Genomic DNA, 27,672 nt, shown 5'->3' with positions numbered 1-27,672 from the left:
CAAAAAGTCATCATAATATGCTATTTTACCACTTATTGCCACAAGATATGAATTTTAATATGCGTTTCATCTCAGTGTTCATCTTGATTTTTTTTAAAAAACACACACATTATCTAACACATGTGGATGTGTTTTTGAGCAGAGAGCAGCAAATTTTGGAGAAGTGTGAAATCAAGTAGGAGGCAATTTTTCACACAAGGGGACTTCCTCTCCTCTGTCAGCATCTCCTCAATTTCTGCTCCAGAAGGTCCTCCCATCTGCAGCAGATTTCAAGGGTGCCCAGGGGGCTGCAATGAAAAGGAGAGGAGGAGGAAGCTCTGTTGTGCAAGTGGAAGTCTGTTGTGCAAGCAAAATGGCAGCACTGGTCATGGCCCTTTGCAAGTAAAAGAACAGAAGGATGGAAACTTTTGATAAGAGCAGCATGAGGCTGTCATCCTCTGTAGCACTATTAAAATGGAAAGAGAAGAGGCAGAAGGAACATTTCCCCCCTGTAGGTGGAAAAGCAGACTTGTGTCTAGCATGTCCTTCAAATCCTCGCTGCCCTGAAACTATTTCCAGTTACTATGTAACATCTTGACAAGGATGAAAACTCAGGAATGACGCAAAGGGTTTCTCTTCTTGTTTGCTCTGGACTACATACATGTAACTAAAAATTCAGCCCAAAACACAACCTGTTTCAACACAATTCAACAGAAATGGTGTTAAAAGCAAGCCCATCAGGCCCAAAAAATGAAACTGAGGTCACACCCACACCATACATTTAAAGTGCTCCTTTGTCACTTTAACACACAAACATCACACAGTCCCCAAGCAGGACAACACTTGAAATGAACAACATCATCCATCCCTTGCCACTTCCCCATTGGATACTTTCCACCTAAACCATGTATCTTCAACCTTTTCAGATCCAGGACCAACTTTTAATCGAAACATGCATTTGGGGACCCATTTCTTAACCCCTTGCCATATATTTGCATGGTGGTAGTGCTCTACCTTTGATCACCAGCAGAAGAACAGTGACCCAGACATAATTGGAGTAGTATGAGTACAGACCACAGGGAGAAGCTCCCACATTACTATGGCAATATATGAACTTGGCCAAAACCATAACTGCTTATAGTCCTGTTATGACGCCATCCTTTCACTTGAGAAACTCAAGTGGAACCAGTGTGGTGTAGTGGTTAAGAGTGGTAGACTCGTAATCTGGTGAACCGGGTTTGCGTCCCCACTCCTCCACATGCAGCTGCTGGGTGACCTTGGGCCAGTCACACTTCTCTGAAGTCTCTCAGCCCCACTCACCTCACAGAGTGTTTGTTGTGGGGGAGGAAGGGAAAGGAGAATGTTAGCCATTTTGAGACTCCTTCGGGTAGTGATAAAGCGGGATATCAAATCCAAACTCTTCTTCATGTGACCCTTTTGCATTCTGTGTAGTACTGCATATAAAATGCTACATTCCAGTGTCACACTACCAAAGTTAATTATTTCTTGATTGAACATTCAGGTGCATCCCTTTTTCTTTCTTTTTTTTTAATTCTACAAACAGGAAGTTGCTCTAATACTGAGGCAGATGACTTTTTCATGTAGCTCAGTACTGTACTGTCTACACTGATGGGTGGAGGTACTCAGGGCATATTCCCAGGTCTACCCAGAGATGTTAGGAATTGAACTTGAGACCTTTTGCAGGTAAAACATGTCTTCTACCACTGAACTATGACCCTTCCTAATACAAAAGCAAGCCATTGTTATACCATCAGCTAATCAAGCCATAGCCCTCATTTTATGATTGCATAAAAGTTGTCAAATGTGGCTCTGTAGAAGTCTAATTTTGGCGACATTTGAAAATCTTGCAGGTTTGTTACAGCTGAAGCCATGATTAAATTGGTGGCTGCCTTAATATGCCACAAGATTCTTGGCCATTCTTGATGTACAACACATACACATGGCTATCCCTCTGTGGGTAACTTCCATTTTGAATGTCTTTAATATTGAGGTAGGAACACCACCACAAATGTAAACTTCAATAAGACTCAGAGGCAGGGGGAATAAGACACCTGCAGCTCTCTTGCATGTGCAATCTGATTTAAGGATTTCTTCACATCTCCTCTTTCCCCGAGGCTGCCTGTCTCTCCCACTGCAAAGCATTAGCATTTCTCAAAATCAGCAGTTCTTCTTTACAATGACCCATGACAGCGAGGACAAGCAGAGATGAAAGGTGTATGCTGCAGGGCATGAAAGGCAGGCCCAGGGCAGGGAAGAAAGTCCTTTGACTATATATGGAACAGTACAAACAGAACAGCTACTAGCCAGAGGCTTCTGAACATGATAGACTTCAGTGACGCCGAAGCACAGCCATCTACATCCTGTTGTGGAGGACAGATGCAGTTTTCTGTTTCTTCTGGTTGCATGAGAATAGTATGTATGTGTGTGCTTTTCTCCTTCAGTATACCTGAAGAGCGTCTCTACACCCATCATTCTTCCTGGACACTGAGGTCCAGCGCCAAGGCCCTTCTGGCGGTTCCCTCACTGTGAGAAGTGAGGTTACAGGGAACCAGGCAGAGGGCCTTCTCATAATAATAATAATAATAATAATAATAATAATAATAATAATAATTTATTATTTATACCCCACCCATCTGGCTGGGCTTCCCCAGCCACTCTGGGCGGCTTCCAAAAGAATATTAAAATACTGTAATACATCAAACATTAAAAGCTTCCCGAAACAGGGCTGCCTTCAGATGTCTTCTAAAAGCCTGGTAGTTGTTGTTCTCTTTGAGAACAGGTGCCCACCCTGTGGAATGCCCTTCCATCAGATGTCAAGGAAATAAACAACTACCAGACTTTTATAATAATAATAATAATAATAATAATAATAATAATAATAATAATAATAATAATAATAATTATTTATTATTTATACCCCGCCCATCTGGCTGGGCCTCCCCAGCCACTCTGGGCGGCTTCCATAAAAACCAAAAATACAATAAAATATCACACGTTAAAAACTTCCCTGAACAGGGCTGCCTTAAGATGTCTCCTGAATGTCAGATAGTTGTTTATCACTTTGACATCTGCTGGAAGGGCGTTCCACAGGGCGGGCGCCACTACCGAGAAGGCCCTCTGCCTGGTTCCCTGTAGCTTTGCTTCTCGCAATGAGGGAACCGCCAGAAGGCCCTCGGCGCTGGACCTCAGCGTCCGGGCAGAAGACATCTGAAGGCAGTCCTGTTTAGGGAAGTATTTAATGACTGATGTTTTAGTGTGTTTCTAATATTCTGTTGGGAGCTGCCCAGAGTGGCTGGGGAAACCCAGTCAGATGGGTGGGGTATAAATTTATTATTATTATTATTATTATTACTACTACTACTACTACTACTACTATTATTCCTTAAAAAATTTATTATCATTATTATTATTATTATTCTGTTGCATTACTGTTATCTGAGCAGGTAGGACTACTGTTTTAGAGGAGCACAGGAACTTCCTTATACCAAGTTAGGCAAATTGGTCCATTTATCTTAGTACCAAGGACAGTTACTAGTGGAATCTCTCCAGGGTTTCAGGCAACAGCATTTTCCAGCCCTACCTGGAGACACCAGAGACTAAACCTGGGACCTTTCGTGCAAAGTATGTGCTCTACAAATGAGCAATAGTCCTTCCCTGATCCTTCTTGTCTTTTAATAACATCCTTCATCCTGCTAATTAGAAGTGCTTGCAACGGGGCTAAGGGAAAATAAGACTCAGTTCTCTTACAGGATTGTTGTATATTTGAGGGATAAAGTATGTGTAACACTTTCAGCGTTAGCATACAAAGCTAAGTGTAAGTGTTACTATTGTCTCAGCTCACTAGACTGCAAAAGGATTCCCTAATTTTAGGTAGCACAGCTTCAAAGAGCAAGGCATCTCTCTCTCTTTCTCTCTCTCTCTGAATTCTGATACGCAGCCCTAATTTATCTTTTAATATGCTCCTAACAATCTCATGTGTATATTTTCAGGGTGGGATGATCTCATATGCAATATTTCTGCAGCAATATGGTCTCTCATCAGTTAAACCTTTCAGTTTACGCCACAATCCAACACTGCTGTGCATTGCAATCCAATGCATGCTTACTATATGAGTTCAGTGGCACTTGCTCTCCAGTAAGTGTGGGTATGATTTCAGCTTTAAGTTTTCTGTAATCAATGGGCTTAAGCACTCTTAACACTCTGTCATGGAATGAATCGGTTGGAAGAGAACATATGCATAGTTAAAGCAATATCATTTGTCATAGCTGCATACATGAGATGCATTCAAAACTGTTTAGATGGCTACACCTCATATTTGTGACTAGATTCAAAGAGGAGCAACACTTAATAAGAGCCTTGCGGGATCTGACTAAAGGCCTATCCAAGCAAACTGCATAGTTTTAGCTACGCACAGGGTGAAGAAGGGCTTCCTTGCCCATCCTTAATCTTCCAGCATTCAGTTTCATTATATGGCCCTAGGTTCCAATATTATGAGACAGGGAGAAAAATGTTGCCCTATCAACTTTCTTCACACCCCGCCTAATTTTACACAAATCTATTAGATCTCCCTTACTTGCACTTTCTCTAAGTTCGAAAAGCCCCCAGAATCATAACCTTTCCTCATAGGGGAATTACTCCATGATCATTGCGGTTAACCTTTTTTGCTCTTCAGCCCCCATATATTCTTTTTGAGATACAGCAATCTGAACTAGGCTGCAGGTTGATCCCCATAGGGGCATATTCCTGCATTGCAGAAATGGACTAGAAGACCACCAGTACCCCGTCCAACTCTCCAGTTCTATGATTCTATAACAAAATTGTAGGGTTGCCAAAGTCCGGGATTTCCTGGACATGAACTCTTTTTTTGGGGGGGGGGCAGCACACCCATCCGGGTGGATTTTTTGCATTTTTCATAGATTGACTGGGTTTTTAAATTTTCTTTTTCTTTTTCTTTGTGGGGCATGCACATGCTCAGAAGGCGCTGTGCCCTGGAACACAAAACACTGCATCAGGTGGCCTTCCTGGGACTACGCTAGGCCCTGCGCTGCTCCTGGTGGCTGGCAGGCCGGGTGCGGCCTTCATGAAGCCGAGCAAGGCCTCTTGCCATTTTGGGCGGTCGCCAGACCTGGCATGACATTCCCAGGGCTGGGCAAAGGTAAGGAGGGGGCAGGCAGGCAAGGAAGGGGGTTTTGCTGTTCAGAATATGGCAACCCTGCAATATTGGCGCTTCTGTTTTCAATCCATTTCATGGCTATATTCAATTTATTCATTCTTCCCACCCTTCCCCACCCCACCTAGTACCATTTAAGAACTGCATTCTTTTCTTTAAATCTGAGACCGGGAACAAAAGCTCGCAAAACAAATAGAGACCATTTTGCCATTGCAGTGGCAGGAAAAATAACATCACTGAATATTTAAAGCCTTCCCCATCTGAATGGCTGCAGTTGCTAGGAAACATAACCATGTATGCGGAAGTATCCTGCTCCTGCGTGCGGCATTGTACTTTTCAATGAGGATGCCTTTGCATATATTTTATAGAATGGGCTGGATGGCAACTGTTCGGCTCAGAACATGCAGGAGTTTAAATTGCACAACACACAAGATTGCACCAGGAAAACCTGAGATAAGGAACACTGTGCTTGGCAAAAGAGTCCCTCGGGTACAGTTCTATAACTATCTAATAACAGCAATAAACATTGTGACTTTCTTTCTTTTTCAAACACTAGTCTGCACCATACCTAGAACTTTGGCCGCTAATAACATGACATATTTTATTTTATATAAAAAGTAGCAATTAAGGCTGCAGTTCTATACTCACCTGTGTAAGGATATGGCAAGTCCCCAACCACTTGTCCAAGCACAAACAATACCTTTACCCAGAGAATATCAGCTCATTCCCTGGGATGCACAAAGTGTAAAGTGGGGAATGTTTTTCCAACCGAGGTCCATATTTCCACCTGGGCAAGACTGCAGGGACCACATACCCGCGATGTGCAGGGCCAGAGACAAGAGTGGGCAGAACAAGAAATACAAAATGCTATCTTTGTACAGTACTTTCTCCATGCACACACCCTTTCTATCCCCCATCCAGGCAACCAAAAGAGTCACAATCAGAGTTCAAAGACACATTCCAGCCAGGAAAAAACAAACTTGAACTCAAGCCAGGACTGGTCTGATGAGGCCCTAAGCTATATGTCCAGCTGTCCTTTGTCAACAACAAATTGTCACTGGTTTTTTGTGTTGAATATATGCTATATGGTAATTTCTGGACCTAATAGGTATCTAAAGCCATGTGCACATAACACATAGGAGCCTACACAACACAAAACATAGTTGCTGTATGTAGGTTTTATTTGTTTTTTATCTTATATTTTGGAAATGTACATCCAGTTTTTTTCTTTAATTTTTTTGGGGGGGCCCCAAGAGAGTGGGGCCCTAAGCTATAGCTTGTTTAGCTTATACATAAATCCGGCACTAGCTCAAGCCACACCATTCAGTACAACACAGCTCTGATGCTTTTAAACTCCCAGTAACCCCCTCTTAGAGGGACGCAGGTAGCGCTGTGGTCTAAACCACTGAGCCTCTTGGGCTTGCTGATCAGAAGGTTGGTGGTTTGAATCCCCATGATGGGGTGAGCTCCCATTGCTTGGTCCCAGCTCCTGCCAACCTAGCGGTTCAAAAGCACACCAAAAAGTGCAAGTAGATAAATAGGTACCACTCCAGTGGGAAGGTAAACTGCGTTTTACCAGAGCAGGTTTCGGTGTTCTGTTGCACAAGAAGCAGCTTAGTCATGCTGGCCACATGACCCGGAAAAACTGTCTGTGGACAAACGCCGACTCCCTTGGCCTGTAAAACGAGATGAGCGCCAAACCCCAGAGTCGTCTGTGACTGGACTTAACTGTCAGGGATCCTTTACCTTTACCTTTTTAACTCCCTCTTATTATAACTACAAGCCAGTGGGTGGTATCTGCCATCATGAACACAAAAAAGTACAAAGGGCAGTTTCAGTCTTTTCAAATGTTTTTTTGTAGGGAGCCCAAACCCAGCAAACATCCCTAGCACATGTTCTTGATAATACAGTAGTATATGAGCAAACATCCCTGGTGTCCCATAAAGGATGCAGGCAGTGTCCGGACCTCATACTTGTTTGCATCCCACACTAGGAGTGCAGAATGGATGCTGCTATGCATGGCATCCCCATAGCCACCCATTGTCAGCTGTCATGTAGAAACCTGAGCCACTGTCAGTAGATGATTAAAAAGAGTTATTTCGCGACTGAAATTCATTCCCAGAGATAGGGCAGCTTCCCCCCCCCCCCCCCAGGTGTAGTTAATTGCCAAAAAAATAACAAGATTCTGTCTGGGAACAGTAACTTATCGCAGAATGGCTCCAATTAGCTGATAACATCCAAGGTCATTATAACAAAGAAGGCCTGAAAAAGCCCATGGACCTGTGGAAAGTTTCCTGAGAGCAAACTTATCCAAAAAGCGATGAGCCCTTTTCTCCTAGATATAATTGGTTGGTTGCTCCTGCTGGGGACGAGGAAGGGCGTAAGGCAGTGTTTTTGAAGCAGTGGGCCAGGACTCACCTGGGCACTTTCAGGTGGGCTGTGGTGCCTCTTCACCTGTCTGCCCTGCTGCCTACATATGCCCATAACCTTTTGGTCAGACCAATGCTAGCACCAGCAACTCTTTGCACGCTGAATGAAAGTGGCCAGGTGACAGATGTTCAAGGGGAAAGGGAGAGGAAGGAAAGTCTTCCTCCACTGGGGGAAAAGGACCAGAGGAGGTGTTGAGGGAGATGAAAAAGTGAGAGAAAATGTTAATGTTTATAACTAACAAGGTGGAAATAGAAAAGAAGGGGCTAAGAAAAGAAAGGTGTTATAGGAGGGGAAAGTGAATGTAAAAGGACCAGGAGGGGAAAATGAGGTGAGGGTATGGATAAGGTTCAAGTTGAGTGTGAAAGTAGAATGGGAAATGAATGTACAGGGGATCACTAAAAATGCTTTTGAGGGATACATGGCAGCAGGAAGGAAGAAAAAGTCTTCTCCACTTAAAGCTTCTGGATCAGCAAATTCTGCTGAAAATGGGGAGGCTGTCAAAACACCTCTTTATTTAGCTCAGGGAAACCTGAGCAGTGGACCTTCTTGCCATGAGGAAAATGCTGCAGTCAAAAAATGGAATAACATCAAAAGATAGATTAGATTTCAGTTGAAAATGATGTATGTAATTGTCAGCTGATTGTGTCAAACTTGATCTCCATCCACCACCATTTTGTGAGTGCTGGGCCTCAGTAGTTTTCAGCTGCGTCAATTGGGCCTGCAGGTAGGAACTTTGAAACGATTGGTTTAAGTTGTGCTGCTAGCTACAACTATAACAACGGATAACAATGTATGCGAAAGACACAGACACACCACGAGTCAAAAATACTTCCCTCATCCCTAAGACCCCTTCTTCACTTGACCAGTGGGTGAAAACCCTGAAAGGCTCACTAGCTGATACCTTTGTAAAACTCTTTCACTAAATTAGCTTAATTTACTAAGCAGTACAAACGGTATTTATGTGGGTTAATTACCACTGGGCTCCTCCAGACATCCTTTTTTTAATTGAGCATTCATGATGGTTTGTGCACATGAAGCTATTGGAGCAGTCATATGCAATCTTGCTTTCAGTAGTTCATTGCACCTGCAAACGTTTTGAAGTAGTCACACTGCTTCATTTCTAATCAATGCAAGTCCTGTAACGTTTTGCTGAAATCTAATAAAGTTTTGTACCACAAATCTTCTGGTTTCTTTTTGTCCTGCTTTTGTTGCACCACAGCTCCTCCAGACAACAACAATGGCCCCATTCACACCATATATTTAAAGCACTAGGATGCCATGTGAAACAACCATGGTTTTCCCCAAAGAATTCCGGAAGCTGTAGTTTGTTAAGGGTACCAGGACTTAGAGCTACAATTCCCAGAGCTCCCTGGGAAGAGGGATTGGTTATTTAAACCACTCTGGGAATTGGTGCTCTTTGCTGGAAGTCTTCATATATGGGGTGATGGAGGTGTTTCAAAGACTAATCCTAGCCCCTTTTGCATAGCAGGTTCAGCTGTACATCAAACAAGAATCCTGAGACAGGTTTATAGAACTATGTATAATTCACCGGTACCCTGGCAAAATAGTGTTGATTTAAGAATTCCACTGATCACTCTCCAGGGAGTTTGAATCACCACTCTCAGAATATCTGAATGGAAATGATAATGCCGCTAGAACTCTTACGGTTTGCAGTATCAGATACAGTGCACCAGAAATCAATCGCTCTCTGAAACTTTTGAGTTTTCTTTGCCTAGTGCAGATAATCAAATGGGTCACAGTTCATAGGGCCACTTTCTATATTATCAGGTTGTGCAGTTGTGGCTGAAAAGCTGAATGAATATTAGCACTGAAGGCTACCATTTTGATTCGGGTCACTAATCACTATGCCAGGAAACTACACATTACTGGCATGGCTTCCCTGGCATGGTTACTATCAGCACAAATCACTTGGGCAGCCCTTTGCACAGACATAAGTGCATAAGAAGAAGGGGCTGGTGCCACAGCTCTGCACTCCCTGATGCTGTGGTGATCAGTGCTGCATGGGCAGAAGCAGCTGAAAAGAAAGAAGAGGAGTCCAGTGATATATATCTCAATTTGATCCTTTTACAATGGCTTTGTATTCTTTGTGGCATTTTATGCATTGTGACTTGCCATTATATTTACTGATTATAGTTTAATATGCTGGTTTTTTAACTGATTATAGTTTGGTAATTCTTTATTGTAATTAATGGGTGTGGACTGCTTGATTATTATTTGCTGGTGTTCAGTTTTGTTGTTTACTATAGGGCTGACATACGTCCAGACATAACCGGGATTTCAAAGGCAGAAGTGACATCCGGGGAGTGGCACCCTGTTCTGGAACTTAGGCAAGTCAAAAAGCTCAACAACCTAACGACTTTTTGAAATATGGCAACCCTAGTTTACTATTGCATTTTTGTGGATTGTTCAGTGTAGCTTTGTTTGATATAGGTTGTCTATTTTAAAGTTATTGTAACTTTTTTTGTATCAGATGGTTATTATTAATGTTTGGTGTTTTATGATGTTTTTATGTGTGTTGCAAGCCGCCCAGAGTGGCTGGGGCAACCCAGCCAGATGGGTGGGGTCTTCTTCTTCTTCTTCTTCTTCTTCTTCTTCTTCTTCTTCTTCTTCTTCACTAGTGTGTAAGTCCACACAGCCCTGACTTTGCTGGTTCCCTGCCCCACCCTGTCCATGTAATCAGCAGTGACACAATGTCAGGATGTCTGATCCAAGGGGCTGCCCCATTATGCCAACTGTTTCAGAACAGCACTGCTGGATCAGACTAGAGGACTGTCTAGTCCAGAATCCTCTTTACTACATGGCCAATTAGTTACCTGTGGAAAGCTCACCAAGCCTGCTCAACATTTCATCTTGGGTGCCTATGCAATTTGGTTTCCAGGAGGCAGCCACGTGCCAGGATAATATATGAACTGAACCTTATTGAAATAGTAATCAAAGCGGAAATGCTCTGAGTCAGTGTTGCACGGAGGCTGTGTACATGCAGTGTAAGGTGATTTCGCGATGGCAGCTGCAAATGGATAAAAAAACAAAGGCCTCCATGCTCAATGTTACATTTGATCCCTGGGGGAACCATTTGCACTCAGCTTGTCAGGCGAAAACTCATTCAGAGTACTCAGTGGCTGGACTCACTTGGGATTTATGTCCATTTCTCAGTTGTTTCCAACACTTTTAGTTCTCCCTGAAGAGTGCTTTGCATTTCAGGATGGAAGAAACGTGGATTTTTGAATGTGATTAGATGTTTAGAAATTGGTCCAAACTATGTTTCCATTTCAAGGGAGTCTTTGGAAATTTGAGGGTTGGATTTGAAAATATCTTTTTTTTTTTAAGGAATGCTCAGAATTAAATTAGGCAGCCATAGAAATCATGAATGCACATCAAAAGACTAAAAGAGCAACAGGGCTGCAAATCAGTGCAGTGCTATCCACCTAAACCCTATGTGAAATCAATTAAGTTTAAACATGCAAAACGGTACTGGGTTATGGTCTACTGAGTGCAATCCACCAGCAGTAGTGCTGTGTAAGCCCCAACCTATGGACTGTGTTCAAACCAGTGTGCATTCTGTAGACATGAACTAAGACCATGGAAAAGAAATTGGTGCACTGCACTTTCATTTTCATAGATTGCACTGCAGAAGCAGAGCTTTATTTGTAATTCAAAAATTGGTTAATTATGGCATTGGGCTGGATCCAGACTAAATAAGCTGAACCGAGTGAAATCAGTGTGACTCAAGTGAAGTCAAGACTGGCAGTAGGAACTATTCAGAAGTAGGTCCTATTGAATTAAGTGGGGCTTAGTCCCAAGTAAGTGAGGATAGGCTTGCCGCCCAAGCAGTTCCGTTGATTTCAATCCACTGTAACCGGTAATTAATAATCTGAAAAATTGTGTCAAAGTTAGCTGAAACCCTCATTTAACAAATTAGGAAGATGGCCAATAGGCCTTGAGCTTATTGCTGTTGCTTTTACCCAGAGCTAAACAGAATAGTGCTGAGGAAGATTTGAATGTGGCAATGTGATCTGCCTCTTCCTTACTTTCAGCAGGCTACAGTTGTGACCTCAGAGCTGCCCATTTCAACCAACTTCTGAAAGGACGAGTGTGGACCATGGGTTGGGTGAAATTAATTGGCCATTGTCAATGGGACAAATTTCTATGATATAGGTGGCCATTAATTTCAATAGGATGCATGTACAACTAGCAACACAATCCTATGCATGTTGGGAAATAAATGTTCTTCAAAGTGATGCTGCACACCACTGCTGGCTATAACTCTCTACAACTACAAGTTCAATAAACCCTAGATAATCGTAATAAAACAAAAAATGAGATTCTTTTAATGTGCTCTCAGCGTCTCATAAAGTTCTGTGCTAATGAAAAAGCATGACATACTTTGCATATTAATAAAAGTTGTAGGCTATTGAATTGCTTATTTAATGAGTTCATTTTTTAAAAGAAAAGGTTGAGATTATTTTATAAGTGATAAAAATAAATAAATGAACAGAGCAGTAAACTGTCTGGTTTTATAAGAACCAAATTATATAGGGTTTTGCATATAACCATATTTAGCCTCTTAATATTGATCTTTTATTTTTGTAGCAGCGTTACACAGAAGAGGACTTCCATAATGGCCCAGACATATGAACCACTTTGCTCTGATGGCATTCGTTGTCCTTGGAAGCCACTCTGGCCTGAACAAAGCTCTGCAGGCCCTATCTGAAATGAAAATAAGGGAGGAGGAAAAATACATTTCTCTTGGGGAGAATGGGCAGGCTCCATGCACAAATAGTTCCAGTTTAGCTCAGCTGCAACAGCACTAGCCAGTGGTGTCATCAGAGTAGGACCTTGGAGCAGAAGAAGCAGGGCAGAATCAGCAAAAGGTCCCTAAATGTAACAGATCTGGCTTAGCATATTTTTTAAGTAAGTAAACTAATACACATCACATAGGAACATGGAAATCTGTCTTATATTGAATCAGGCCGCTGGTCCATGTAGTTCAGTATTGTCTACACTGGCTGGCAATAGCTCTCCAGGGTTTCAGACACGACCTAGGGATTGAGCCTGGGACCTTCTGCACACCATGCAAATTGCTCTGCCACTGAGCTACAGCTATTGCCATCTAAAGAAGGTATGCCTGGAAGCCCATTAAGTCTAGTATCTTAAGCTTTCCTATCTGCACCAAAGGTCGTAGTCGTTATTTGCTCGCTCTCAGATTTAGTACCTAACCAAATGCCAAACCCACTAATGGAAATAATTGCTTTTGGATCTATTGGTCTGACTTCCAAGTATACCAGTCAGCTCGTCAACACAACTCAGCCTGGATCAAGCAGACCTGTGCTGCACCAGAATGGGCTAAGCACCGGGGAACCGAGGAAGCTGCTTTATACAAAGTCAGACCATTGAGCTCCTTCAGTCAGAACACTGATCCATCTACTTCAGTATTGTCCACAGGGCTTGCAATGGCTTCCCAAGTTTTTAGATGGGGGTCATCCCCAGCCCTACATGAAGAGGCTAGTGATGGAACCTAGGAGCTTTCCTATGCAAAACAGGTAATCTGCCTCTGAGCTATGGCCAAGGATTAGCTGGAGCACTTCCATCCATCTCAGCTGATCTGCTGAGAGCACAGTTCCCTGCTTTTTTGAACTGGCTGTGTTATTGGCCAAAGTAGGCTTAGATGGGAGGAAGAAGGCATGTATGGCCTCATCCACACATCATATCATTACAGCAAGAAAAAAAAAACACACACACCCCTAATTCTGTAATTTAGGGTTGTCATATTTCAAAAAGTGAAAATCTGGACATGAAAATTGAAGTTTTAAACTTTTTTAAAAAGGGAAATCACCCCAAAAAACAACACTTGTGATATGGGCTGTCATACGCTGGGTTTCCCCAGACATTATAGCTGTTTCCTGAAAATTCTACCCGGATGCCATTTTTGACAGACGAAGCCTGACTATGTTTGGGAAATTCCAGACGTATGGCAGCTCTACTGTAATCATATGTACACTTACTTGGGAAATAAGCCCCATCGAGCTTAACTCAGTGTGGTTTAGGCCTGAGTAAATACTAAAGAATTTCACTATAATAGCCTGATCCTAAGCATATTTACTCTAACATAAATCCTACTGAGTTCAATCGAACTTATTCCCTAGTAAATATGCATAGGATACTTAAATTTCATTTGGAACCATTCATTTAGTTCTTCCTGTGGGGAAAAAAACATTGAATACAACTTAAACAAGTCCTAGTGAAATTTAAAAGGAAGCAGAGGAGACAAAAGAGGTAAATGGCACATCAAGTGGAATTTACACAGAAATACACAATGGGATGAGTCACATAAAGTCTGATCAGTATACAAAGCTTCTTAAAATGTCATTTCTCACATTTTAAAGATGAACATTGACAAAATATGTGTATTTTGTCAGCAATATCAGAAGGAGCCTCAAGGATGTAGACTTTAAAAAAAATTAAAGGGCCCATGGATGATTAAGTCCAGTCAGAGGTGACTATGGGGTGCGGTGCTCATCTTGCTTCAGGCCAAGGGAGCCAGCGTTTGTCCACAGATAGCTTTCCAGGTCATGTGGCTAGCATGACTAAACCATTTCTGATGCAAGAGAACACTGTGACAGAAGCCAGAGTGCACAGAAATGTCGTTTACCTTCCCACCGCAGCGATACCTATTTATGTACTTAGCTAATCTTATGTATATATCTTATACATATGTAGACAGAAGATATATGGATAACCTAAGTCTCAGCTATAGATGCAAATGCAGAATCTGAACTTTTGGCAATGGTTTTTGTGAGAATGGCAGAATTGGTGATTTACTTTTGATTTTATTTTTTTGCAAAGAATGTCTAATGTGCTGGTGAGTTTTTAATGAGAATTGACCAAACATACCGGTACTCAAAGTTGAAAAGAAAAGAAAAATATTTTGGATATTTAGAAATTCAAATAAATGGGAGGGTTATCCTCTTTGAGATATGCACACACTGTTCATTTGGGTAATCTGGGGTACTGGACAACAGAGACTCAGTAAATGGTGCTATTTTATATCATCAATGGGAGTCTGTCTTGTACTCCAGTTCCTTTTGGAATATGCTCCAGTACCTTTTATGTTAACACACAATCTAAGCTGCAACAGTTAATCACTCATCAATCTACATATCCTGTTATTGTAATGGACCATATATTTTGCAAGTTTTCTTGCAAGAGAAAACAACCCTTGTGGATTATAAATACCAAGCTAATCAGCTATTAAAAAGTTGGTGGGCTCCACCCCACAATACAAAATGCAGTCTGTTTTTGGAATATGGGTGGTTTAAGAACCCATGGGAAGTTTGCTGTGCTCAATTAATGCTGTTACTGCTAAAAGACTGTTGAGTCTTTTCAGCTGTCATCTAAAGATCATTCTGGAGACTCATCTATTTGCCCCCCACCCAATGCTGAAATGAAATATTATGTATTAGTATACCCAAGAAGACAGAGCTTGAGAATTCCCCTGGATGGTAGCAAATATTTCTGAGGTTGCTTTTACAGTTGTTAATCTACTGAAATAAAATGCTGAAATGTATACCGGTGATTAGATACACAGAAGGGATAAAATGCTTGGGGAAAATGCAAGCCTAGGTTGTTATTGAAAATTATTGTCTTCATACAGCAATCCACAATGAAAGCTTTCTTCGTCTGGCAGATTGAGGCCACCAAGAAAATCATCTAAAATGTTATTCACTTGCCATTTACATCTGTACTTCTGGGTCAATATTCTTGTGGGAATGGGGGAAGTTTTAACCTATCCATGTTTACCTGGATGTAAGTCCCGTGGACTTCAGTGGGGCTTTGTCCCAGGTAGGCAGTTATCAGATTGCAGCCCTAAACATTGCAGTGGCTATGTTTCTCAAGTGCTCTTCTAACATTTTGTCTTGAGCAGTTCCTGCTCTCATATGTGTTGTCCTTGGTATCTTATGAGATGCCTGACAGTTCATTTCATATAAGTAGTGGAAACTAAACTTTGAAGCGACAGCTCCCTATTCCAAACCTTGCCTCCCTCCACCCTGGTCCTTCACATACACAGAGAGAACTCCCTACAAACCTATATTTAAAGCAAAGGATGACATTGCTGACAACACAGTACTTCAGGAAGGTAAAGGCCAACAGCAGCAAATCAGAATGGAAGGCGGAAAGAAACTGTTCAATTCTCCCAAGGGAACCATTGATGGAGGTGAATCCCATTGTACCAAGTCCCATCTTACCAGGATTGCTCAGAGGGGAGAAAGTAACATTCCAAAAAAAGAGGGGGGCGGAATTGCACCTGCTATCTTTGTACTCCCAACTCCACCTGCATTGCTGTATGCTGACTGCAGCTAGTGAGCTTTTATGAACTGGAAGGTCCAGCCACTTAATGGGCCAAACTGACATTTATCACCGACAAGGGAAACAAGGGTGATAAAATGGGAAATTCCCTTTTAACTGCAGATTAAACCCCAGAGGGCTCTATTGTTATAGAAGAGAATTAAAGAGGTGTCCACAGCACACAGGAGCTCAGTGCAATTTGCTAGACTCACTCTCCTCACCCCCCCCACCCCAAATAATAATGCTGATGCTCAATATGTGAAAGTGCAGGTGGGACCTTGTAACTAACAGCTCTACTCAGAATTCGTATCTGAAGTAACCAAATCAAAATGGGTGCAGCTCCCTACATTATGCAATAGAATAGAATGCCGTGGATCTGGCAAGGCCTTTTCTTTCCCATTAAAAATATTCCCCCCCCCCCCATAAAAGAAATAACACCACCAACCTATATTTATTACCCAGGCTACAGCCATCTGATACATCACACAAATCATGGCATAGCTTAGCATAGCATAGCATGCAAAAACACACACTCGAGAACCTGGCAATGGATTAATTCCAGAATGAACAAGCAGGCAGTTATATAACTGCGTGTGCAAAGACACAGATACTATTCGGGTGCAGAAAGAGGCAAAAATATGCAGAGAGACTGACCTTACAGGCAAGTTCCATCATGATGGGCACATTGCTGGTCTGCTTTACCTGAAGGAAGCACCATTCCGTGTATTGCAGTGCACTTCAGCCTAAAACCTGTAGGTTGTTCCTAGCAGGCAGGTTTAAAGTAGCATGGGGGTTTTTTTGCGCGGAGAGGGGAGTGGGAGGGGTTGCCATTCACCTTGCATTTTGCAAGAGGTTTATCATTTTCTAACTGCAAAAATCAAGCAATCCAAAAGTCCGTTCTCTCCCTGCAGGTTATATACGCTGTTCTCCAAACGGCTTAGGACCAGATGTAATGCAAGCATGATTCGTCAAGTCTAGTCCACCATTATTATTTTTTGGGGGGAGGGGGTGAAAGCAAGGGAGGGAGGGAGGGAGGGAGGGAAGAGGAGGAGGGGTGGAATCGACCATACAGGTTTTGTTTTTTAAAAAAGCTGCTCACCAGGTACACACCCTGAAAGTGGAGACTCAGGCCAGCCTAACTGAGGCAAAGAGCTAGAGAGGGGTTTCACCAGCAGGTTGCAGTTGCCGGGCGATGCTCTGGATGCTCGCCTTCCTCCTGGGAAAAATGAGCTCACTGCGAGCATCCAACAGCCGCCCCTCAGCCATTGCAGTGACACTGCAGCTAGCAGCCGACTCCAGGCACGTCATCGGAGGAGCTCACTTGGAGAAACGGAGGCCCTCCCATTCAGGAAGGGAAAGGCAAAGGCGCTCGATCCAGCAGCAAGGCCAGCCCTCAGCTGCAGCCACCTAATTCGCGGCTGGCTTTTTCTCAAAGCGGAAAACAAATTCCTCTCCAGCATCCTAAGCAGGGTGGGGATTGTTGCTTCCACTCTCTGCGTTGCCAAGGTTACGGAGGCTTGCCTCTCTCTCCACCTCCCCTTCCTCTCCGCTGCCAAGTAAGGGATGTAGCAGGACCCAGCCGAGACTGACATTTAAAATCCCCGTGGCTCCTCTCTCTGGCATTTGCAAGCAGCCAGAGAGACGGTCCGAGTTCCTCCTGCAGGGGTCCTCCGCAGACGTGGCCCGTCCGGGGCCAAGTATTAATCCATCACCTCTTCATCTTCATTTTGAAATTCTTGTTTCTCTGCTCTGAAAGGATGCAGAAGGGGAAATTGCGCTGGGGTCTTTAAAGTATCCGGGCATGGCAGATAACAGAACTCATCACTAACCCCTTGTAGGAAGCCCAGAGCTAGAGAGAAGGTCCCAGGCTCCTTTGAGTTGTATTTATGTACTGCTTGCTTGTTAACTTTCCTTTTGGTCTGTGCTGACATGTTAGGTCTAAATTATTTATTTGCAACACTGAATGGTTGGACTTTGGCCTATTTGAACGTTCTGGTACCTTTTGTAAACTGCAGGTTTGCATATCTATAAGACAGGTGGTTTTTTGTAAGGCTTTTTGGGCACCACTCACTGTGGAAAAAGAGCACACAGGCACCCCCAAAACCCATGTTCTTCATCCTTGAGTCTCCAGATGTGGGTAGACTACAACTCCCATCATCCTTGGCTAGACTGGTGTGGATGATGGGAATTGTAGTCCACCCACATTGGGGAACCAAGGTTGAAGAACACAGCCCAAAGCTAAATAATGTCTGCAATGGGCTGTGACTTGTCCTACTAAGAAACAGATACAGTACTAAGTAAGGGAACTTGCAACAAAACATTGCATCATGGAGAGCTCGTGTTCCAGATTCCAACCAAGCCCTTTTCAAGGATTCCCCATTCCATTGCCCTTCTCCTCCCCACCCCTATTTTCTCCCTCCCTTTCTGTCCCTCACTTGGCCACTGAACATACTCAGTTTTGTTTTAGGGGGTCCCCCCTTAAGTTAACCAGCCAGCATACAACAAGAAACCTAAATGCCACATACCACGTTGAAAGAATTCTTAGGATTTTTGAACCTACTAAGAAATATCACAATGATACAAATACAGTGGTGTTTCTGTCAAATACAGGGGTACCGCAGCTAATTGCTTTAAACAAGAGTTCTCAAATATTCTGTAATTCTACTTTAATAGGCTTTGACATTTATAGTCGCTCCCTGAATTGTTTGGGGTTTTATAGCTCATTGCATCCATTAACAAAAGGCACCTTTGTGCATTGTCCAAACTGTTCGATTGTGAAGTGCTCTGAAGAGGAAAGATGCATATATGCCCCTGTGTATCTGATAAATATCTTTAATATATAACCACAGCTGTGCAAGCCTCATTGGACACTTATTCTGATAGTGTTTATTTAATTCACTGTTGCCTGGCAAAACTCTAAAGGTCCACAGATGGGGTAACAGGTGGTTGGTAGCTATCCCTTTCTGTTTACGATGAGACTCGGGGTATTTGATGCAATGCTATTAATTTATAATGCACAGGCTTAATAGAAGCATCTACTTCTGCAAAAAATAAAAAATAAAAAATTGTTAGCAATTTGCCATAGATCTACTGCAAAATGATTTTACACCAGTGTGGTTTAGAACAGAAGAGCTGCTTTTTGAGAGTTGATGTAATTTAATGAAGTAGGTATGAACTGCAAAATACCAAAATCTCAGCTAGACTCATATGGGTGGCCTTTAGTATCATCTTGCAATGATGATTTGTTTTATGGGATTAATAATACAGGATTGCTTTATATTATTTGTTGCAAGGCTTCCTAAGGGCCAAATCAGACATGTGTGCCAGTTAGGCTATTACATGGAAAAGGGGTCTACTTTTTAATCACTAAAGAGAGTGTGGGGACAGCAGCAATATAAAGCTACCCAATCTGGCTTCTATTGCATTTATATTTAATGAAATTTATATGTTAGTTAGGTTTCTTTTTTAACAAACAAAAAACCCCAATGTAAGTTTAATAAAATAATATTAACTAGTCATAAGAAAATACTGATAAAATCAACAGACTTTATTTTTTTAAAAAAACAGTTTTGAATGCAAATATACATAATAAAATTGCATGTCTGGGTAGACATTTTTTAAATCTATCTACCACCTAAAGATGATCTCCAACTTTGCTAATATGAAAACTACCTAATTCCTATTTTCCATATTTCCAGAGGTGGGGAATCAATCATGATATGTTTCTCATTACCAGTAGAACTTGGTGCAACCTCTAACCTGTGTGACACTTAGAAGCAGTGGCATAGTGTGGGTTGCCAGCACCCAGTACAAGGCAAGTGTCCTCTAAACCGCCTGCTGATGGGCTGGAAAGAAGGGGCAAATCTCGGTGACCTACCCGAGTGGCAGCTGTGGTGCCCAATGAGTGTCAAGCACGTCAGAAAGCAGGATGGGGGACTGGTCAGAAGCGGGCATCTTTCTAAAGCCCATACAGAGGGCACCCTAGCAACTGGCTGTCACCCAAATCTGCTTCTCAGTCTGCCCACATGAACATTGGGAGATTTTTTTTTGGGGGGGGTGTTATTTTTAAAGCTATTATTACTACTCACTCTCTCTCTCTCTCTCTCTCTCTCTCTCTCTCTCTGTCTGTCTGTCTGTCTCTCTGAAATTTTGTGCTCCTAAGAATTTTTCATGCAGTTCTGCTGGTTTATATACTTCTACTGCTCTTTTATCTTTTTTTTGGGGGGGGGGGAGGTATTTGTTTTAGGTTGTTTTATCATTTGAATGTGTATTATAAATGGCTTTGGGGATTTTTTAACAGTGTAAATTTGAAGCAGGAAGCATTTGAATAAGTTACTTTTAGAAACACGTCAAGGAACAACACGTCATCTCTTGCAGTCCAGAAGAAAAGAAGGAGAGAAGCATAACACAGCGTGAGCCACAGAGTGAAATGCTGCCTTAAACAATAAGGGTACGTTTTGTGAATCTTTCAGCAGTGTGGTGAATCTGAGCATCTGCGCTAAATCTGAGTATTTTGAGACCAGATAGCACAAAATTCCATTTGGTCAACATCTGACTGCATGGAGAAAGTTATACGAATTAGGGCACACACCCCTTCTCTCTCTCTGCTGGATCAGGCAAAATGCCCTTTTCTTTCAGCATCCTCTTCTCACAGTAGCCATACCAATACCTACGAGAAGCCCGCAAGCAGGACATGAGTGCAACAGCACCCTCCCCGCTTGCGATTCCCAACAACTGGTACATAAACACATGGGACGTGGGTGGCACTGTGGTCTAAACCACTGAGCCTCATGGGCTTGCCGATCAAGGTTGGTGGTTCGAATCCCCGTGATGGGGAGAGCTCCCATTGCTCTGTCCCAGCTCCTGCCAATCTAGCAGTTCGAAAGCATGCCAGTGCAAGTAGATAAATAGGCATTGCTGCAGTGGGAAGGTAAACAGCATTTCTGTGCACTCTGGTTTCCGTCACTGTGTCCCGTTGTACCAGAAGTGGTTTAGTCCTGCTGGCCACATGACCTGGAAAGCTGTCTACGGACAAACGCCGGCTCCCTCAGCCTGAAAGAGAGATGAGCGCAGCGACCCCATAGTCGCCTTTACTGGACTTAACCATCCAGGGGTCTTTTACCTTTACCTTTTACATATTGTGGCTAGTAGCCACTGATAGCTTTCACCTCCAAAAATTTTATCTAACCACCTTTTAAAGTGGTGTGTGGTGTGAAGAAACATTTTCTTTTGCTTGTCCTGAATCTTTCCTTGGATCACTCTCGTGTTATGAGAGAGGAGGGGAAACCACCTCTCTGTCCTCTTTTTCTGCATCATGTTTAATATTAGGTGCCTATGTGTGGGAGTCACTTCCTTTTAATGAGGTCTTCCACTGGTGGGACGTGTGTGTGTGTGTGTGTGTGTGTGTGTGAATGAAGCAACCACATGGCTTGTGCAGGTCGTTCCCACCCAACTGACACCCCATTGAATGAAAGGACTCTGACTGGGTGGAAAAGACCCACAAACCCTGGCTCCGTCCCGCTTACTCGTTTGCTCCATTCACATACATGTACACACATACACAATCCAGCAGCATAAGGCTGCTGTGCATCACATGGAAGTGACTTCCATGTTCCTGGGTTCATGTGAGAAGGGGGTCGTGCGCCTCACTTCATATGCATTATACAAACTAATCAATGTAACATAAGTTGTGGTTGAATCCAGTCTCAGTGGAGATAATTTACATCCCATTTACAACTATCTGGGCGATCGAAACAATGGATAGGAAGTTGTTGTCAGCTTGGCTAAGTAAATAGGGTGGAAGTTGAATGGTTATCTTAATAAACTACCCCACAGGTTTCCTGGCTTCTGTGACACTAGCATTATATCTGACTACACTGAGGCAGAACTGTGACTTGCTGTTGTTTTTAATTTCAAAATCTCAATGAGGCAGATGATGCCTAAGCAGTAAAATATGTGACTCTGATCAGCATAACACACAAGAGACTGGCCAGATAACGATAGTAGGGAGCTCAATAGAACACTGTGACTTCTAATAAGTGAAAAAGTGGCTATTGCACGTAGAACAGGCTTAGATGCAGTTAATTATATCAGTGTGATTTATGCGTCTTGAAAGTGGAGGAGAAGAATGGCAGGGCTGACTTATGTTAGGAATGGAGGGGGAAAGCAGCAGCAGCAGCAGCAGCAAGACATCCTACAGACATCAGATGCATCCAGAGATTATTTGTATGCAGCTGCAGAAGCCTTGAGCTGCCCAATACAAAGATACTCCCGTGGGCCCAAGCTTCTGAAAGTCTGAGCAGTGCTTAATCAATGCTTGTTGACTAGAAGCAAAGCTGCAATTTGTGCACTTGTTCATAGATGCTGACATGTGCTGGAGTCCTACATTTTTTGTTTGCCATCTTTCTTTGTTTCTTGTCTCTGGTGAATTTTTCCTCTTACCATGTAGGGCAGATCCACACCATATACTTAAAGCACCTCCAGCATACAGAGCCCATGACACCCCCTATGGAATCCTGGGAATTGTAGTTTGTTAAAGGTAATGAGAATTGTAGCTCAGTGAGGGGGAAGCTACAGTTCCCATGATTCCTTAGAGGAAGTCATGTGCTTTAAATGGCAAGTGGCAGTGTACATACTTCTGTCACCCCTCCCAATTTGCTGCCTGAGGCTTGATGCTCAATGTGCCTCCTAGCAGGGCCGGCACTGTGGCCATTCAATGATCAATCAAGATAACCATTAAGTAATTACTTTTGTCTTAACACCATAGGAAGTCATTGTGTTGATTTCAGCTGGTGATTTTCTTTTCTTATTACTGCTGCACTTGTACAAAGGTAGGTCAGTATCACACGGGATGCGGAATGAAGAAAATGTAGACCAAGTTGGTTCCCATAGAGATGCATTTGGAAGCAACTTTGCAGATCGATAGACCTTTACATTATTTATATCTGTTCAATCTACAGTTGCCAGATCCAGGGCATAGCTTTGATGTAGGCCGCTGTGGAAGGAAGGCTCACAACCCAATTAGCCTTTGACATGTATTTGACAGAACGCTTCAAGCCAAGTAGCACAATCCAGTGAGCAATATGGATGCTATCTGGACATTTAAACCAGTGTGGGTTGCTGTGTTTTTTTCAAATTTCACGTTCCTAAGGCACGTCAGTAAAATAAAGAAAAAAATTTCTTTCTTCAGGAATCACCTGATAGCCTTAGAGCTTAATACCAAATATGCCAATCCATATAATTTCTTCATATATAGCGGAGGTGGGAAACGTGGCTGCCCAGATGTTGTTGGACTACAACTCCCATCATCCCCTGACCACTAACCATACTTGGGCCGCAGCTGATGAGTGTTGCAAAGCCTCCAAGTGTCCCTATTTTACAGGGACAGTCCCAGATTTACAGAAGCTGTCCCATTTTGTGATTTGATCCTGGTATGTCCCACTTTTCCTTAGGACATCCCTATTTTCAATGGAGAAATGTTGGAGGGTATGAAGTTATGTGACCCTCAAGCCAAGGAGATAAGTAACTATACAACCTTTAGAAGACATCTGAAGGCAGCCCTATATAGGGGTATTTACATATGCTGGAAGCTGCTCAGAGTGGGGCAACTCAGTCAGAGGAGTGGGGTATTATTATTATTATTGAATAGGACATCCTTATTGTCATCAGAGAAATGCTGGAGTGTATGGTGTTGAGACCAGCAACACACCAGTTTGCCATCCCTGATTAATTGTTTTGCTCACCCAGTCCCTAAGAAGCAGACAGTTGAATGCTGAATAGGAATCCACAAGCAAACCAGGCATCATTTCTCAGTCAAAATAAATATTATAAGAACTCCCCCCCCCCACCGCAAAACGTACCTGGCTGTCAGAAGGGTTTGATGTTCTGGTAAATGATTTGACCGTGTCCTATATTTGCACCTAACACGCTCTCTGTCCAGATGATGTTTTGTTTTGGGCCGGCTAGGATGCTTACCTGGGTCATAGTTCATCTTCCGTGAAAGGTGTTCCTAACATGGGGTTGGAGGGGGGGACCTCCAGCTCCCATTAGGTTTTCCAATGTCACACAGGTACACTAGCCTGATACCTGCATGCCTGAAGGCCGAATCATACAATCCTATCCCCTCAAAAGGAAAAGATCACATGATCCAGCCCTCTGCACGTGCAGAATGTTTGTGCCACACATTATGAATGGGATGAAGGGCAGCATGCCTTCTTGTTTCTTTGCTCGGAAGACTTAAAGCCAGATGCAGCCTTCTAAGCTACTCTCTCCAGTCACTGCGATTCTCTCTAACCACACCCCCTCTCCCTAGGTCTTGCCCCTCACCAGCCCTGCTTTGCATCCTCGGGTGTTTTCACCTGCCCTTTTCCTTCGCTGGCTGGTGGGTAGGGGTGTGCATAGCAACCAGCACACTGTACAGAAATAATTACATGTGTTGCTCCACCCATTCCGCCCCCCTGCCCCGAACCTGCTCACTACTAGCATCTAGTTCCTTGGAAAGTTGCACAGAAATGTTGTACCTCCCATGGAAAAGTGACTCTGGAAAGCCAGCTCAGCAGTGCTACTCTTTCAGAGTTCACACAACAAGGTAAAGTACGTAGTTGGTTTGACCCATTGGAAACTTCCAAAATCCTTTGTAGGGCAACACTTTTACTAGGCCAAACAAAATATCACATTGTGCAAGCTTTCAAGCTGTCTAGAATTGAGGCTAGATAGTAAACACAGCAGGAGGGGAGGAAGACGGAGAATGGACAGTGATTTCCTTATTTTCTCACCCAGGTGCCAATGTTGTTGCGAGACGGTAGAGGGCAACAGAGAGCTATTATGGAAGAATGCCAGCCTGTAACCTGCTATAAAATGAATGATCAGACATGGGTCAACTTGAGCAGTTTTGCATTTGTATGTGAGCACAGAATCAGAAGGATGTTTATCAAGTCCTGGGCAGACACGTACAAGACTTGATACAATAAGCAGCTAGTACATGTTCACATTTCCAGAAAGGGATCCCAGAACTTACCGTATTTACTCAAATGTACTGTGCACCCTTTTTGGCCAAATTATGTCAAGAAAAGTAGAGTTTGCATTAGATTTGATGGCACATTTACATTCACTAGCAAATACTGCTTTGGTTTCAAGGTTTTGAAAATTGAGGTGTGCATTAGATTCGATGGTGCATTAGATTCGCGTAAATACAGTATCATGTTTGTTGAAGCCTAGTAGCAGGGAAATATCAAAGTACTATTGGAAACGGATAGAGTTTGGGTGTGCATATGCATAGATTTTCTTTTCCTCCCATACACCCCTCTCCCTCCAGAGTTCCCCTTCCCTGTGGTTTTTTTGTTTTTGTTTTTGCATCATCACCATCGTCATTTGACTTGTATGCCGTCTTTCCATAGTTAAAACCATGCCTTACATCACAAAAGAGTTTATATAATTACAAACATAACAAAAGTAGTCATAAACCATTTATTTATGGTTCGACAACCATCAACAAGTACACAACCATATCTGAACAATTTCCACATAAATCGCAAACAGATCTAAAAAGGAAGGTGTAAGAAAATTAATATCAGCAACAGCAACAAAAACCCCTAAACAATATCCCAGCCCAAGAGTCTGTTCTGCAGCCTCAGCTTTTGCAGCTGCAGTCAGTGAGGGTCCTGCTCTTCCCAACCAGGTTGAAAAAAAGGCTTAGCATACCTGGGAACAGGTCTTGCAGGACTGACAGCCAAGACGGTCTCACTTGCAGCAGGATCTCATAGGACTGAAAGGGGAGTTGAGGCAGATAACTGTCTGTTCCTACTTGATTGCATTTAACTAGATAATAAGTCTATAAAATCTTGGGTTTAGCTCCAATGACTAGCTATCTTCAGCCACAGAAATCACCTTTTTATCATTAAATGTGCTTCCCGGTTCTCAAAAGCAGCCTTTTCTCTGGCTCCTATGCACCAAGTAGTGTTGTTAAATTAGCAATCACCTATTTTTAGAATGTGCTTATTTTCCAGAGATTATTACAGTCTCAGTCAATATTTAAGGAAGATAACACGGTTTGCATTTGTTGGAGCCTGGGATTTGTGGGTCATCACAAAGATTGTGGGGATTGATCTCAAGGCTACAGTTTGCTTCTTGGTATTGATATAGGCAAGATCGTTGATAATCCAAGCAAATCTTCTCTCTCTCTCTCTCTCTCTCTCTCTCTCTCTCTCTCTCTCTCTGTGTGTGTGTGTGTGTGTGTGTGTGTGTCTCTATCGCACTGTGTTGGTTGAGTCATTCATAACAGCAATCAACAAATGCGAGTTTCTCCTTTTCAGATAGCCGTATTGCAACACCCAAGTCTTCCAGTCACTGAGACCAGCTGCTTTGGATGGGGGAAATGTGGATAATCAGATATAAGGATTAGTATGTCTGGAACACGGGCTACATGCTGGGTCACTTAGAAGGATTTTAAAGTGCAGATAAAGGTAAAGGGACCCCTGACCATTAGGTCCAGTCGCGGATGACTCTGGGGTTGTGGCGCTCATCTCGCTTTACTGGCCGAGGGAGCCAGCGTACAGCTCAGGGTCATGTGGCCAGCATGACTAAGCCACTTCTGGTGAACCAGAGCAGAGTGTAAACTAAGGCCCAGATCCACACCACATATTCAAAACATGTATAACTTCTCCCAAAGAATCTTGGGAACTGTGGTATATTAAGGGTGCTTAGAATTGTGGCTCCGCGAGGGAGGAACTACAATTCCCAGGATGCTTTGGGGGAAATCATGTGCTCCCCATTGGCCTGAACCAGAGAGCACACACACAAATGAGGCACGCTTAATGGAGTCAGCCTAGAAAACACTTTATTACCACCCATTAGGGAAGTGCATTTCATTGCATGCTGATGCTGTTTCCCCCAAGAAGTAGGAACAAAGGAAGCTTGCCTTACGCTGAGTCAGGCAGTTGTGGTTGTTTGGGTTACTAGGGGTTATTCAAAGCCAGTGATGGGAAGCCTGTGGGGCTTTCTAAATGTTGATGGGCTACGCTAGTTATCTATTGTTGCTGCTGTTAAAAATACATTCATGAAAATAAAATAATAATTTTTAAATATATATATTGTTTTATGGGGTGATCAAAGTTGAAGTTTAACACCATCTGGAGAGCCACAGGGTCCCGTTCCTGTTCTAAGCATTATTATCAATATAATTAATAACTATTATAATTTATTTACAACCAACACTTCACCCTAAGACCCTGTGGCAGGTTACAGCATTAAAAAAATAGAAACAATTTCAAACAACTTGCAACCATCAAAATAAGAGGGGTCCATGGAATGTTTCATCAGGGCTGTTCTACCCACATTTGACACTGACTTGGCTATTAATTATGCAGTTTTATTATTTTATTATTATTAATTATATTGTTTTAAATGTGCAGTTTATATTTGACTTCCTTTGGAAGTGTTTTATTCTGGATTGTTTTGTTCGATTTTTTAATGAGTTGTGATTTTTTCCTCTTAAAAATATAAAGCAGTATGAAATTAATCATCATCATCATTCCAGAGGAACCTTCAGAATGGCTGTTGGACTCAAAGGAGCATTACACCACATGAAGGTTTCCCCCAGAACAAGTGTGGATTATTTGACTCTCCAGTTATTTTCAGTTCCTGAAGAGATGGGCCAAGTTCCCTCCCTATTGCTTCTGTGGTTGGCTGCGAAGCCTATTGTGAAAACCTTC

The 27,672-nt window shown here is 42.7% G+C and overlaps 1 protein-coding gene across 20 annotated transcripts in view; it reads right to left on the bottom strand.

Moving 5' to 3' along the window:
• Positions 1–17,711, bottom strand: part of JAKMIP3 (Janus kinase and microtubule interacting protein 3) — a 107,884-nt gene extending 90,173 nt beyond the window's left edge. For all 20 annotated transcript variants that reach the window (XM_081189476.1, XM_081189459.1, XM_081189460.1 and 17 more), the window contains exon 1: positions 16,619–17,711. The gene's annotated coding sequence lies outside the window, so the exon portion shown is untranslated. The remainder of the gene's footprint in view (positions 1–16,618) is intronic.
• Between the last annotated feature and the right edge of the window lie 9,961 nt (positions 17,712–27,672).

This window comes from Podarcis bocagei (genome assembly GCF_964188305.1).
Source record: "Podarcis bocagei genome assembly, chromosome: 4".
Lineage (NCBI taxonomy): Eukaryota > Metazoa > Chordata > Lepidosauria > Squamata > Lacertidae > Podarcis > Podarcis bocagei.
The sequence above is the reverse complement of the archived record's forward strand: the minus strand, read 5'-3'. Positions and strand labels throughout refer to the sequence as shown.